The following is a 17,213-nucleotide window of genomic DNA, read 5'->3' on the forward strand; positions in this document are numbered from 1 at the left end:
TATGTCCCTACTTGCCACTTAACATTCATTCATTCATTGTAAATTATATTTACCACTTTGCATCTCACATTTTGGAATTCTGCATATCTCACTTCCTTTGGTGTTCACCATTTGCACTATTCACTATTTCAACTGGGATATTCTGACATTCAGGTGATAGAAATATAGTGAGTGGCAATGACTGCTGTAACAATCTCTACCAATAAATTATTGGTTTGGGTAGGGCAGAACTTGATCTTTTAAATGACATATAAATATGGCTTCCTCTTTTCAAAAGTTAATTCATATTTGATATTTTATAGTCTACTTAGAGAAAAACTAATAATATTCTTGAAATTAATTTTTAAAATGAATATTAATACTTATTTTTGCATGTAATCAGGAAAAAAGAAATCATTTTTAAAAAGAAAAAGAAAACTAGACGGCTCAAGATGGCAATGCGGGTGCCAACTGTGGCATCAAGCCGATGGCTCCAGGGTCTTCGAAAATGGTATTACAATGCTGCAGGATTCAACAAACTTGGGTTAATGTGAGAATGACACACTTTATGAAGATGAAGATGTTAAAGAGGTCATAAGGATGCTTCCAAAGAATCTGTATAATGATCGAATGTTTCATATCAAGAGAACTCTGGACCTGACTATGAGGCAACAGATCTTGCTTAAAAACCAGTGGACAAAATATGAAGAGGACAAATTATACCTTCAACCATATTTGTAGGAGGTTATACGTGAAAGAAAAGAGAAAGAAGAATAGAATAAGAAGTAATCATGTCAAAAAAGAATTTCAATGTTAGTCCTCAAAGTACTTTTAATAAGTATGGTTGTACAAAATATGAGGAACTGTGCTGCAAATTTATTTAATTTAAATAAATGACTCATAGGAACTTATGGACTATAAAAAAAGAAAACTAATGGTTTTCAACTGAGTATTTGGTACTTTAATTGAATGAAAGGAGCATGAGCTCCTGGAGTTAGAATCCCAAGGTCTGGGTTTGAATCCTGGCTATCATTTGCTATTTACATGACCAAGGGAATATCATTTCACTTAGCTGTACCTCAGTTTCCTCATATGTAAAATAGTAAGAGCAACACACAATTCAAGCCGGTGCTTTTTACATACTTTAAAGTTACATAAACATTTATTAGAATCACTCTCATTCAGTCATTCTTTTCATTCTCATCATCCCCTTTTTCTATGAGGTAAAAAATTTCCATAAGCACTGTTTCTATATAAATCGCATTTTTAGGTTACATTACCCCCTTAATAAATAGCAGGGTGGATAGAGGGCTGCACTTCAGATCAGAAACCCTGGGTTTCATCAATATAAGATATGTATTGATGGCTAAGTCACTTAGTTCCCCACTCTACCACTCCAGTTCTTCACCTTTAAAATAGGTATAGTAACACTTGTACATCTTCACAGCTAAGGAAAGCACTGTACCAAATTTTAAATACTGTATAAATATGAGTTGCTATTATCATTGATGATAAATATTGAAAATCTCACATATCAAACCAGAAGAACTGATGTCCACAATAATTACCCTGAGGCTCTATAAGATTCTTATTTATAAAATGTTTTACTACAGTATATTTAGAAAGACCAGAAAAGTAGACTAATGTTTTTTAAAAAGATTTCCAATAAATAAGGGTGATTTCAAGCAAATTTAGTTTTCTGATAGAAATAAACAGAAAAGTCCCTTAATTAGAACCCAATATCTGTGCACATTCTGATTAATTGAAGTGAAATTATTAAATAAAATTACTAGTTATAGGTCATTAGAAACATAGTAAACTCCAGTTAAGGTAGAAAGAAGACTTAGACAGTATCCCCATATTTGCAATCTTCTTATTTTTACAGATGAGAGAACTGAGGCTGTGGATGTAAAGTGTCTTGCCCAATTTCATATAGATAATACAATAACAGGGACAGGTAGGTGGTGCAGTCAATAGAATACCCACTCCCCAGTCAGAAGACCTCATCTTCAGAAGTTCAAATCTGGCCTCAGATACTTACTAGCTGTGTGATAAAGGGCAAGTCACATAATCTTGCTGCCTCAGTTTCCTCATCTATAAAATTACTTGGAGAAGAAAAAAGGCAAACCACTACAGAATCTTTGCCAAGAATACCCCAAATGGAGACATGACTGAAATGACTGAATAATACAATCCTAGAGCTCGAATTTGAATTCAGGTCATCTAAAGTCCAGAGTTTGAGTTTTTTCCCACTGTTTCATAATACCTATGCATTACAAACAATTGAAAGAGAAATATAAGGGGACTATAATTAATCATTCATCAGATTTATTCATGACCTTACTTTGGGTGGACTGGGGATATAATTAAATCAACTAGAATGAATTGTCCCTTAGAATTTTTCTTTATATGAAAACTGAATCACTCAGAAGAGCTAAAGATTTGATTTTATCATTTGAAAGAGAATGCTCCTCCCAAAATTCCAGTGCCCCTTTTATACCATACTGAGGCATCAGATTAAGTCAAAAAGTCACCATTTATTAAGTAATTACTATGTGTGTGGCAGTAAGTTAACTTCTAGAGATAAAAATATAAACAAAAAGAAAGACAGTCTCTGCTTTTAGGGAAGCTTACTTTCTAGTGGGGTAAGATAATATTTTATAAAAGGAAACTGAGAGGAGTTGGGGGCAGGTATCAGGGAAGAGGCATGGAAGTGAAGTCCAGTCTAGAGAATAAATAATGGCTAGTCTAGGCCTTTCCTCAAAATGGTGGTTTTAGAAAGAACTTATACATGGAACTGTAAGGGTGGAGGGAAATGGAATTGATAGATGTAATAAAGTCCAGAGAATGATTAGTCTAATGCTGTATTCATTTGAGGGGAAGAAGAGACTCACACAGTTATCAATGGCATTAATCCATGAAGGTATTTACCTATGAAGCTGAATACAACTGAAATTGAGGCATATAATCAATCAATCCAACAGTTGACAAACATTCATTAAGAGTTTGCTAGATGCTGAACATTATCCTAAAGTGATGGGGGTAAAAAGAAAAGTTAAAATAGTCACTTCCCTCAAGTAGCTTATATTCTATATGGGTATGGATAAGCAGGAGTAAAGGAAGGTAATGGAATAGCCCTTTGCACTAAACATGAGCCCATGTTTGAAGGTGGGGAGTGGCCACATAAGCTCTTTTTTATTTCAAATAAAACTTTCTGGCCTTTAGCCACAGATATTTCCATTTTTATCAAAGATAAAGTACTGGAAATCTGATCTACAACCAAGTAATGAAATGCAGTCCTAGTAAAAATGGGATCTTTTCAGAATCTAAGGTCAGGATTGCCCTTTAGAGAACAGAGTGGCACGGATTGGGGATCTTTTCTCACATAGTGTTACACTGGCTTTAGCATACCCCTCTTGGGACTGTCTGGTTGGTTTGGCTGACTAACACAGGGTAAATTTCATGCTGGCTTGAACCTAATACCTCTCTGTTTCTATTGCATTTTTATTTACAAAGGGACATGTTAAAAAAAATCTCAGAATAACATTTCAAAAAAAATTTTTGGCTACAAGTTGTCACAGGAACATAAAAAGAAAAACACAAACCTTGGCCTAATACTCAGTAATTTCAAAAGAGAATAAACACTTCAAGATAGCTTTGCTTGTAATCTAGGTATCCAAAATGATGGCAATTTGGATTTTCTATGAACTAAACAGTTTTTCCTGAATTCTTCAAGTCAATTGTATTTTATTAGTACCTCAACATTATTTATTCAACATTTCATCTAACTCAGTGTAGTCTCAATCATCTCATTAGAACTTTTATTTATGGTTGGAAGTTGGTGAAGGAGAGGGCAGGGTTGGTAGTCGAAGTAAATATAATTTCATCTAAATAGGAGAACCCTGGTACAGAAATTAAGGCTATCTTGAAGATTTGTAGTCTTAAAGTGTTGACTTGGAGATTGACAGGTTAAGTGACATCCACAAAGCTGGGTTTAGAATTCACCAATATCATTTCTACAACATTCACAAAAGATTACTCAAAAGCAACTATGAGATAAAAGTGTTCAGATAGCTTATCACAGAGTTAGAGTGGAAAGAGACCTTGGAAATTATCCAGTTCAACGCTCTTTCTTAAAGATGGGAAACTGAGATCCAGAGAAATCACAAAGGTGATAAGTAGTTGAACTGGAATTTGAACCTAGTTCCTCTGAATACAGATCCAAAACTGAGGGGAAAATGCCAAGATATACAATAAAATAAATAACTTAGAAAAACAAAACATAACTTAGCAAAGGCAATGGATGAAAACATATATTATACAAACATAATCCCTCATATTAGAATTTAAATAAATTCTACTAAAATTAAAGAGCTTAAATGTTTGCCCTAAAATTTTATTTATTATTTTTGCAAATTAAAATGGGAAGGATAAAAATTAAATGTTCTCAATACTGATTCAATACTCTCATAGTTTTTTGATTTCATGCTTGTAGTTAATTTCTCTCCAGTGATGCAGATAGAAATATATCCATACATGACTTATCTATAACCTCCTATACATTCAGTAAGAGCAAATAAATATTTATTTAGGGCATAAACAGCTGTCTAAAGGTGTTTCAAAATTAACTGGCAGATTCATTCATATGGCAGCATTTAGTTAACTAAATGTAATGAGTTACTAAAATACTGTTTTCCACAAATGTTCATACCAGAATTTCCACAAATGTTCATACCAGAATTTCCATACCAGCTGAGGATTAAATGTAGAGAAGAGCCGCTCTCTGTTTGATCTGAGTATCCACCAACTCACATTGAACTCCACATGGGATCATTATCTTTTTTTTTTATCATGCCATTTCTAGAATTGAAAATCACAAATCCTTGCCCAGCTTAGTTCTTTCATGAAACAAAGGCATTAGGCAGACCAGCTAAAATGTATTCTTTGGGAGCCCAACATCTCTGGAATGTCAAGCAGGTTCAGTAGGAATGAGAGGGGATACCAAATACAGGATCTCTCTTTCATGTGGGTAGGTTAAATTTTTAAAAATCCATATGCAAGGAAATTGCCAAATAATTCGCAGTTGTATAATTTAATCTGTGTGCATTAATTTACATAAATAAAATGTCTTACTTGGGGAAGGAGAATATATTGAAAGTAAATCAGTGTATTTAGAGGAAAAGCCAACATTCTTTTTCAGAAAGCAATAATTTTTTTCTCAGGTATGTTTATATATCTTTGATAAAAGTTAGCATAAAAACTGACTGATATTAGCATTATAAATAAGCACAATCCACAAAATATTATGAGAGTATAATACTTTGATGAAAGAAATGGGTTCAGTATAGTCTTCTGAAATTTCAAAAGAATTATGACTTCTAATTCACTACAACTCTTAAACAGCCAAGTAGAATTTTCTGAATTATATTTCTTCAGTAGAATGTAAATTAACCACAGAAGCTAGGAGATGAATGTCCAGCATCAGCAGAAATAAGGAAGAGCTGAATAATATTAAGTATTAAATGTACAAAAAATATTTAACCATATTGTTACAGTTTTTGAAATTGTCATGTTTATGGATAACAAAATAATAACTGAAAAACATCACTTTGCTCCATGATAAAGTTATTGACATTAATCTGACTAATCCAATAAATGCATATAGTAATACTTATTTTTACCATCTATAATAAGTGATTTTGTTTACCTGACTTTCAAAGTCTAATTCTCATTCTATTATTTTCCCTCACTTGAGTAAGGTGGTTAGATATTCTCTATTCCTTTGTTTATCACAAATTTTAATTTCCTGTTACTCATTTTTTTGTTAAAGAAGTAAAAAGGAGTTGAATAGTTTTTCTTTGATCTCTCTGATCATTATCCCCTTCTCTACCAATTTACAGGCCTATCACTTCCTTCTTTTTTCCTTTTTTCCCTTTTTTCAAGTTTCTTCTGTTACCTTATTTTTAATTTGTAGCAGCTTTCAAAATACTACATAATTTCGTCAATGAGATATATAGTCACTCAAAGAAAATCAACCTAATAATTCACAAAAGACAAAACAAATGAAGGGGGAAAAGGGCCTAATGCCTTGACTATGACATATTATTGTTTGTGAAGCCTACTGAGTTTGTCCATCAATACATACATATATATATATATATATGCATATATATATATATATATATATATATAGATCATATATTGCAGATGGACAATGAACTGGATCCAGAATTAAATAGGAACAAGAAAGTCAAATGAATTGTCCTTGGGAAATATTGCAGCACTTTCAGTAATCTCAAACTTCCCTGTGCCCCCCCCACCCCATCCCTTTAACACCATTATTTTCCTAATAATGCATTATGTCAGTGAATCATGGAATTGCAATTGTGAGATCATGGTAGTTAAAAGTTGTAGGACATTGCAATTATGATTTGCATGCAAGAAGTAAGGAATATCATCCAAGAATTGTATGATAGGAGAAAGAAATCCAGTGATTATCAGCTTCATAGTGGACCTGTGTACTCAAATTGATGTAATTGTGTCAATAAATTACACCATTTGATAAAACACTTACTTTGTCTTTCACTATTGTGAATGTCAGGAGAGGAGCAGTTCTGAAGTCATCAAATAATGTTATGAATGGAATGTTGAACTTCTAAATAAGAGAACTGAGCAAGTTACTTCACCTTACTGATTCTTGATTCTTTTTTGCTATGACCAAGAATTGGAAATTAAGAAGATTCCCATCAATTGAGGAATGACTGAACAAACTGTGGTATATGATTGTAAAAGAATATTATTGGACTACAAGAAATAATGAGTAGGATGATTTCAGGAAAAAAACTGGAAGATTTATGAAAACTGATGCAAAATGAGTAAGAACTAGAAGAGCAGTGTACATAGTAACAGCAATATTGTATAATGATCAACTGTAAATGACTTAATAATTCACAGTAATACAATGATCTGAGACAATTTCCAAAGACTCATCATATTGAAACATACTCTCCACCTTTAAAGAACTCATTGATTCTTTTTTTTAAATTTTTTTTGGGCAAGGCAATGGGGTTAAGTGACTTGCCCAAGGCCACACAGCTAGGTAATTATTAAGTGTCTGAGACTGGATTTGAACCCAGGTACTCCTGATTCCAAGGCCGGTGCTTTATCCACTACGCCACCTAGTCACCCCCAAACTCATAGATTCTTAATGGAAATTGAAGCATACTATTTTTCATTTGTTGCTTCTTTTTGTTGAATTTTTTTTATTTTTGTCACATCATTCTTTATAACCTAATTAATAGGACAATATGTTTTGTATGATTGAATATGTATATATAGCAAATTGCTTTCCATCTTAGAGAGGCAGGAGGTAAGAGAAGGAAGAAAATTTGGAATTCAAAAACATTTTAAAATGGATTAAAATTATTTTTACTGTTACCAATGTAATTGGAAAGAATAAAATAATGTGCTTTTTTTTTAAATAAGCAATATTGACTTTGGCTAAAAAAAAAACCACTTGATTTTCAGTTTCCTCATCTTTAAAATGGGGATAATAATAATACTTAGGGACAGGTAGGTAGTGAGTGAATAAGAGTGCTGAACCTAAAATCAGAAAGACTCATCCTCTTGAGTTCAAATCTTATAGGAAGACCTTCATAAGGAAATTGAAGTACAATTACTATTAAATGATTTACCCATGGTAATACAACTAGTTATGGGTGGGTAGGTTTTAAATACATGTCTCTCGTGACTCCAGGTTCAGTTCCACCTAAACATGGGAATATGCGCATGTACAGACTTGAAATGAGGAAGTAGCTTTTTTCCTCAAAGCTCTAAATTTCTTAGTTATGGGCTAACTACTAGTTAAGTCACACAATTGTAGGTTCCTGACATAGACTGGCTTTTTTATGTGTAGCTTGGTCTCTCAACTATTTTTCAAAATGTACTTTTAGTTTACTCTTTCTTACTCAACAGTACAGGCTTAGAAAGAGCCAAAGATGAAAGATTTGGAGGTTTCCTAAGGTTTTGATAAATCAGTTGTTGGGGGTGGCAGAAGAGAAACAACTAGTGGATGGAAAGGAGAGAAGGGGAGGAGTTCATTAGAGCCTGGAAAGATTGAGGAGCAACTCATTTTATCCTGAAGAACTGAAGCTTAGTCTTTTTTTCTATTTCTCCTGTAGAAGACAAACCCTTTTCAGTGTTTGCCTTAGGTAAATATTAGAATCTCTTCTATACTGATACAACCACATTCTTCTCATCTTGAGCTGTTAACTGACATTAAAATATCCTTAAAGGGGAAGGAGTTGAAGTGGGGAAGAAATTTGGATTGAGTGAGAGAACAAGATGTTCTAATAGAGATGCATGGGGTACAAGGGGTAGTTAGGTGGCACAATGAATAGAAAGAAGACTCAGCTTCATAAGTTTAAATGCAGTCTCAGATACTTACTGTGTAAAGCTGGGCAAGTCACTAAACCCTGTTTACCCCAGTTTGTTCATCTGTAAAATGACCTGGGGAAGGAAATGGCAAGTACTGGATGAAACCCAGAGTTTCTAATCTGAATCTCTATCCACCATGCTGTTTATTAAGGGGGTAATGTAACCTAAAAATGTGATTTATATAGAAACAGCACTTATGGAAATTTTTTACCTCATAGAAAAAGAGGGTGATGAGAATGAAAAGAATGATTGAATCAGAGTGATTCTGATAAATGTATATGTAACATTAAAGTGTGTAATAGGCACTGACTTGAATTGTGCAAGTGTTATTCTTGCTATTTTACATATGAGCAAACTGAGGTACAGCTAAGTGAAATTATTTTCCCTTGGTCATGTAAATAGCAAATGATAGCCAGGATTCAAACCCAGACCTTGGGATTCCAACTCCAGGAGCTCATGCTTCTTCATTCAATGAAAGTAACATTAGTTTTCTTTTTCTTTTTAAAAATGATTTTATTTTTTTCCCTGATTACATGCAAAAATAAGTATTAATATTAATATTCATGTTTAAAATTAATTTTAAGAATATTATTAGTTTTTCTCTAAACTATAAAATATCAAATGTAAATTAACTTTTTAAAAGAGGAAGCCATATTTATTTGTCATTTAAAAGATCAAATTCTGTCTGACCCAAACCAATTCTTTATTGGGAGAGATTGTTACAGCAGTCACTGTCACTATTTCTATCACCTGAATGTCAGAATGTCCCAGCTGAAACAGTGAATAGTGTAAATTGTGAACACCAAAGGAAGTGAGATATGCAGAATGTGAAATGCAAAGTAGTAAATATAATTTACAATGAATGAATGTTGAGAGGCAGGTATGTACATATGACTTGTAAGAATTTTAAAGCATTTAAATATTTCAAAATTCGATGCTTTAATGCATCTAGAGATAAGAATTACATAAAAAGGAAGTAGAAAAACAGTATGAAAAGTGATAAAAGAACTGAGCTAAGAATAAGAAAATCAGATTCCAATACTGACTTTGCTATTTGTTACTTCTTTGTTTATGGCAAAATCAATTAACTTTTTTGGGAAAAAAATGCATGAGAAGGGAAAGAGCCAATATGGGCAAAGAGAAGCCAGGTAGTTGCCCAAGCTCTCCATAGGTTCCCTCTGAAACAACTTTAAAATTAATCCTCTAAAAACATTCTGGAGTGACACAACCCACAAAAAGATGAAATGTAACAATTTTGTAGCTTAGAAGGACTTCAGGAAATGTTTGTGTCACTTGGGCAAGCCTGTGCGAGACTCTGAGCCACAGCACAAATCAAAGTCCCTCAGTCCTGACTCAGGAAGCTTAGTGGCACAGTAGACCATCTGTGCGGCCTCCAACTCCAGCTCAGAAGGAAAATTGCTAGCATCAAAACCAGAGCACAACAGGTGTGATTAGATTGGGCTTCCCTAGTGCAGTGAGCAGTGCCCACTTGGGACAGTGACCCCTATTTCCCAAGAGCAGAAGTCAACTTTAAAAAGTCACAAATTTGACTAAAAATCAGAAAAGACCACAGAAAACTATTATGGCAACAGGGAAGATCAAAACACAACCCAGAAGAGGACAGCAATGTAAAAATGACTATATGTGAAGTCTCAAAAGGGAATATGTTTGCTCTGAAGATCAAAAAACTTTCTTGGAAGAGCTCAGAAAGTAGAAGAAACATTGGAAAAAGAAATGAGAGCTAATACAAGAGAGAATCAACAGTCTAGAAAAGGAAGGACAAAAAGTGACTGAAGAAAACAATTCCTTAAAAAAAAATACAATTGACCAAAGAAAAAACAAAATCCTGTGAAGAAAACAACTTAAAATGTAGAATTGGCCAAGTAGTGACAGAGATACAAAAATTAACTGAAGGAAACTAATTCCTTAAAAATAGACTTGAAGAGGAGTGGCTAGGTGGCATAGTGGATAAAGCACCGGCCTTGGAGTCAGGAGTACCTGGGTTTAAATCCCGTCTCAGACACTTTATAATTACCTAGCTGTGTGGCCTTGGGCAAGCCACTTAACCCCATTTGCCTTGCAAAAACCTAAAAAAAAATAGACTTGAAGAAGTGGAAGCTAATGATGCCATGAGATAGCAAGAATCAGTCCAACATAATCAAAGGAATGAAAAAAATAGAAGAGAATATAAAGTACCTCATTAGAAAAACCACTGACCTGGAAAATAAATCCAGGAATGATAGTTTAATAATTATTGGACTATCTGAAAATTATAACCACAAAAAATAGCCTGGACAGAATCTTTAAAGAAATCATCAGGAAAAGTATTGTGATGTTGTAGAACTAGAAGTAAAATAGTCAGTGAAAGAATTCACTGATCACCTCCTTAAAGAGATTCCAAAATGAAAACTCCAAGAATATTGCAGTCAAATTATAGCATTATCAGGTCAAGAAGAAAATACTACAAATAGTCAGAAAAGAACCAATTCAAATACTGAGAAGCCATAGTCAAGATTACAAAAGACTTAGAGCCTTGTACATTAAAGGATGGGAGGGGTTGGAATGTGACATTCCAGAAGTTCAAGGAGCTTTGATTACATCCAAGAAGCAACTCCCTAGTAAAAGTGAACATAATATTTCAGGGGAAAAGATGAACATTCAATTAAATAGAAAATTTTCAAACTTTCCTGATGAAAAGATCAGAGCAGAACAGAAAATTCAATCTTCAAATACAAATCTCAAGAGAATCAAAAAATAAATAAACAGAAGAGGCAGCTAAGTAGTACAGTGGATAGAGCACCAACTCTGGAGTCAAGAGGACCTGAGTTCAAATTTGACCCTCAGACATTCAATAATTACCTAGTTGTGTGACCTTAGGTAAGTCACTTAATTCCATTATCTAGCATAAAAGCAAACAATAAAGATAAACAGGAAAGAAAAAAAATCACAGTATTTATCAGATTAAACTCATATCTCTAGTAGGGCATTTAGAAGAAATTATACATTGACAAGAGGGTGTGACTAGAAGTTGACTTTAATGTGACCATATAAAAAACTATCTTTGCCAAGACAATCCCAAATGGGATCACAAAGAATTGGTTATGACTGAACAACAGCAATAATATTGAGGTATTTAGATGTCACAGTGGATATTTACTAACTCTGGGAGCCTGAGCAAATTATTTAGTGTCTCAGTCTTAGTATTGCCATCCATAAAATGAAGCTTAAAAAAACTTCTATTTTTCAAATTTGTGAGAATCAAATGAAATAGCATGTAAAGTGGTCTGTGAATTGTAAAAGATTAGACAAATGCTATTAATTATTATTACTAATATTGTCATTATTATCATCATTATTTATTCAAGTGGACAAGACTACTGTTAGGTAGGACTGGCTAACGGCCAAACTTTTTGTTTGTTTTAAAGAGAGAAAAATTTCAATATTTGTGAACTGATAGAATTAAACTCATATTCATACTGAAATATCTGAACATTTTGAAAAATAAATAGAAGTCTCAGAAAAAAAGTGTTTGCATTTTAAAATATACTTGTCATCCAAAAATGATGGTAAATATTGAAAACATCAATAGAATGCCTTCAAAAATTATAATGGACCAAATTACAAAGTAGTGGAAGACCCTGTGGAATAAAGATAATTTATCATGCCTGGAACAGGGGAGACATTAGCTAACCACAATTCATCCTCAAGAGGATTCTGAACCAAGTCCAGATGGGGCTCTAGACTTTAAATGCTGTTAACCTGGGACCACTTGGTGAACAACACTGCTATTGAAGACAGGCCTGCATGCTGTCTTTATAGGAGGCTCAAGTTCAACAGAAGCAGAATTGACACACAAGGAAAGAATTGTCATGATACTCATGACTTAACTAATGGCACCATTATAGTTAAAAGTAATATAATCCCAACCTGTTGTTGTTGTTGCTTTTATGTCAAAATAGAACCTCTCATTTTAAAAAACTCAAAGGACAGTTTAGCAAATGCATCTAATGTGTTGTTTCTTTTTTGCTCAAAAATTTTAATATCTTTCACTATGTAATGATAAAATAGTATTAATTTTTTTCTATCTCGTACTCTCTCTCTTCCTAACATTTTAAAGTCTTGGGATTAAGGGGAGAATTTTATATAAATGTTTCTAAATAAATTAGTTGCCAGTACACATTTGTTTTTAAATCTAAATATTCCAAGTGCAGAGAAAGAAGGGTAACAGGAAAGCAAGCACTTATAAAGTCTAACCCTTTGGAGAAATTTAAAAGAATTTTCAACCTTGATTGTAAGGATCCCAAACAAGAGAAAACTGAAATCATTTCATTGCAAACAAGCCTCTAATTTAATTTCTCCACCACCTCTTTTTTCAGAAAGAAAAAGATAAAACCAGAAAGCTAAAATCAAAACCAAAAAAATGTAGTGAGGAATGAAGATTCTGAAAAACAGATGATAAAACAAATACACCTACTTCCTAAAAGCAGAGGAAGAGGCTATTAGTTTATAATATGATCTATATTCTCAATCTGGCTTAATTGACTTTCTTTGTCAAAGGGATAGTTCGATTCTGGACTGAGGAAGAGGGTTGAAAAGACAGAAGACATCAATATAGTGTAATTTTTTCAATGTAAGGATACAGCAGTGTTTTTCATACCCAAATACAGCAACAAAACAACAGGATTATGCTGCTGATTGGTATAAGTAATTAAAGCAGAAATTTTTGCTAAGGAGATGGAGAATAATAAGAATGCCATCAGCAATTATTTTTTTTTAAAAAATCCTGTGCTATGTTGAAGAGAATCATGTGCTATAGTGAGAGAGAGGTAGAAAGGTAAGGCAAAACTTGGATCTTGGTTTTGATTTCATTGCCTATCTTTTACTATCTAGGTGTGATAGCTATGCCTAAAGAGTGATAAGATTCTCTTTATTACAGGGAAATTCTAGACGCTATACCTGGAAGACTAGAGAAGAGATAGCTAACGTGTAATCCTAAAGTGTGAAAGTCCAGAAGTTGATAGCAAGAATTGAGACATTACAAACCACTAGAAATGTATGGTGCAATGTCTACCATGAATAGTAGCCACCAGCAATTGTAAATAAATAAACAAATAAATGAATGAATGAATGGATAGATGAATGAATGAATGATAAATGAAAATCAAGACATCACTGCTTCCCAGTAGGAAACAAAGTCATTAAGAGCAAGGTGATAGAATCACTTGAAAACTTTGGTGGTCCTGCAATATTAGAATAATTAGTGTCCACACTACATGAATGCTCTTGGCAAACATGATCCCTATGTCTGCACCTCACTTGTGTGATCCTTATACATGCTTCTTCTCCCCAGCAATTGATGCATATTTATGGGAGAGTCTATGCTATGGTTTTGGGAAGAAGTCTAAGCTGTGACTTTTCTTACTATGTTATTCCATTAATTGTCATTGCTTTGAAATAATTAAATCATCTGAGTGATTAGGGAAAATTAAACTCTTGTTTGGAAGTTCATATGCTATAATGTGAATGAATGCGAAACCAGAGAATATTTTGAAACTGGAAAAATTTTTATGGGGGATCCAGAAGTGAGAGAGGGGTACTCCAGGTACAAAACAAAGACAAATTTACTTTTTTTCAATCACCTTAAACATTTCCTGAAACATTTACTTAAGTTATCTAACCACAACATAGGCTCCATTTTACTTGGCTACAATCAATTACAGAAATATAGATAATTTAAAAACCAAATCAGCTGCCCTCATACATTACACATGGGAGCAAAACAGAGTTGACAACCTCACTTGAAAATGTTAAAAGAAAGGTCTAGGTTTGCATGCACTAGTAAGTGATTTCTCACTTAAATCTGAATGAATATGAATATTGATTTGAGAACAAAGGCACACATAAGTCATAATTTTGTGGAATGCACAGTATGAATCCACTTCTGCACTAAAATTAAACATTTTAATAATTGACTAAGTCTCAAATCTGTTTTCTCTTTTTATTCTAAGTTCAATAATTCTCTTTACCTAGTTCTTTTCTATAAGGAAAATATATATATATATTTACATATATATTCACTACAAATGTATAATTATATAAATATTTTGCTAGTAAAAGTTTAAATTGAGATCTGCATATGAATTTTTTACATATTTCATATTGTATGAAATCTATTCAGTTCCTATGTCTCCAGCATGTCACTGCCCTCCTCACACAAACACACACAAACACACACACACACACACACACACACACACACACATTTATTGTTATTGTATTTAAGGAAAGGGCTTTTAAACACTTTGTTGTAAATTAGGAGGTTCCTTGAGCTTCTTTGTGAGTTGAATTCTTGAGAACAAGCTCTTCATTGCCCTTTCCTATGATCAATTGCAACCTAATCTACAATCTCCATAGGAGTATGTAAAGGCATTATCCTTGCTATTTTATTTAGAAGCCCATAGCTGAGAGTTGGATAACTAGGAAATGAAGACAGTCACTTGGTTTCCCAAAACATGATGAAAGGAGTAGTAAAAATTAAAATGCTAATATTTAAATACTTTAAAAAATGAAAAGCAGCCTGACATAGTGGATAGTATGAGGTATCTGAGTCAGGACACCTGTATTCAAAGTCCACTTCTAATAATTCATTTAACCCCACAGTGCCCCAAGCTATCCTCTGAATGTAAAGTGCAGAAAGAATGACAAACTTTATTGGTAGAGAAAATCCTTCATCAGGAGAACCTTTCAACTAAGAAAATCAACTGATTCAGAGACTACTACAAAAAACCATGAGTCCACAATGAATGAATATAATAAATGAAAACAATTCTAAAAGGCATTATAATTCATATTATATAATGTCTAAAGTATAGAGAATTGATGAATTAAAAACATACTCATCTCAGTGTATTAGTTGTACAGATGTGGACAGTAGGTCCAAATGGTGCTGCTCAATTATTCTTTTAGGTTTATCTTTGTATACTGAGGATTTCCTCCAAATTTGATGTTTCTATATGGTCTAATTATCATCGCTCTTTACCAGGCAATTGATGGTGACTACTAGGCAAATACTAAGATACAGCTCCTTAACATCTCCTTAACATGCAATATAGTTAGGAAGTCAAGTTATATGCATGAAATGTTTAAAAAAGAAGATAGTTTATAATCAAATTCCAAAAATGACAAAGTAATTCTAAGGAAAGAGACTGATAAACAACGGTTGTAGTTGATTATATAGATGGCATAGTCCTTGAAAGATTGGTAAGATTTAAAAGGAGCAGATCATAGGATTTAGAGCTAGAAGGGGTCTTAGAAGTCATGTAGCCTAGTTCCTTCACTTTACAAAGGAAGATTTTAAAGGTCAGAGAATGAGGTGACAATTAAGGTAATAATGGTTGGTAGGTGATAAAGTTGGGAATTGAGCCTAAGTTCTTTGATTCTAAATCCAAAGTTCTTTTCTTTTTCCATTTGGTCCTGTCATCCTCCTAAATTGTCATTGTATATTCCTTCTGCCTTTCTTAGATTATTAAAGGACTGGACTTGATTCTGGACACCTCCACCTTCTAGGGATGTGATGTAGGGAATACTTCTTTGTACCTCAGTTTCTTCATAGGTAAAATAAAGGGGAAGATTATATGGCCTCTAAAATCACTTCTAGCTCTAAATTTATGATCTTTTATTGGTTGACTCCACTTCTTCACCTTAACTAAGTCCAATCTGACCACTAGACACAACATTCTATTGAAGATTCTCTCTCCAAAGTTATCAATAATCTCTTAATCTCTTTTCTTTGTCCTTATCTATCTTGATTTGTGTCTGTAGTTCTGCATATTGTTAACTATATCCTCCTTCCACATGCTCTTCCTTTGGATTTTACTACTTGATAGCCCATTCTTTAGTATCCTTTTCTGGATCATCAACCATAGTCTGATTCTCTAACAATAGGAACTAGAAAGACTATTCTGACCATTTTCCTCTGCTTTCTCTTTACCTTATTTCTGGTTGAGTTCATCAGCTACACTGTATCTAATTAACATCTCTAAGCAGAAGTGTGTTTTTGCGCGTGCGCACGCGCGTGTGTGTGTGTGTGTGTGTGTGTGTGTGTGTGTGTGTAGATACACATATATAACAGCTAACAACTTTCTTAAATTCCTTATTTCCAACTACCTACAGGACATTTTCCATAGATGACCCAAACACAAATGTGTCAAAAACAGAAATTAGAATATTTTTTCTTTATTTCATCCCTTTTCATACTTCTATATTTTTATTAAAGATGTCCTCATCCTTCTAACCATCCATATTCTCAAACTGCAATTTATTATTCTCCCTCATTCTATCCCCTATCCAATCAGTTATCAGGTCTTGCCAATTCTATCCCTATAACTTTTGTCACACCACCTCCCTCATCTTCAATCTCATCCATGGTTCAGATAATTATCATTTCTTGCCTAGATTATTAAAATTCGTTTACCTGCTTCAAGTTATATTGATCCATCCTCTCTTCTACTGCCAAAATGTACTGCCTAGAATATAGGCCTGTCAGTGTCATTTTCTGCTTTATATATTTATTCAGATATGTCGATATATTTTATTTCTAGTAATTCATTTACTTATTATACAATTATCTAGTAGTGGAAAGAATTCCCTGGACTTACTATATTGGCATGTAATAACAGAATTTATGATGCCTTTTGGAAAACTTTTTAGCTTAATAATAATAAAAAAGTAAATGAAAATCTTTCAGACAGAATGATAACTGGGAATTCCTTTAAAAAAGTTTAATGATGCTTTTAAAA

General features: G+C 33.3%; 1 pseudogene; it reads left to right on the forward strand.

The window, feature by feature from the left end:
* The first annotated feature begins 437 nt into the window (after positions 1-437).
* Positions 438-756, forward strand: LOC141489338 (cytochrome b-c1 complex subunit 7 pseudogene; annotated as a pseudogene).
* Positions 757-17,213: the final 16,457 nt, after the last annotated feature.

The sequence above is a fragment of the Macrotis lagotis genome, chromosome 5, assembly GCF_037893015.1.
Source record: "Macrotis lagotis isolate mMagLag1 chromosome 5, bilby.v1.9.chrom.fasta, whole genome shotgun sequence".
Classification (NCBI taxonomy): Eukaryota; Metazoa; Chordata; class Mammalia; order Peramelemorphia; family Peramelidae; genus Macrotis; species Macrotis lagotis.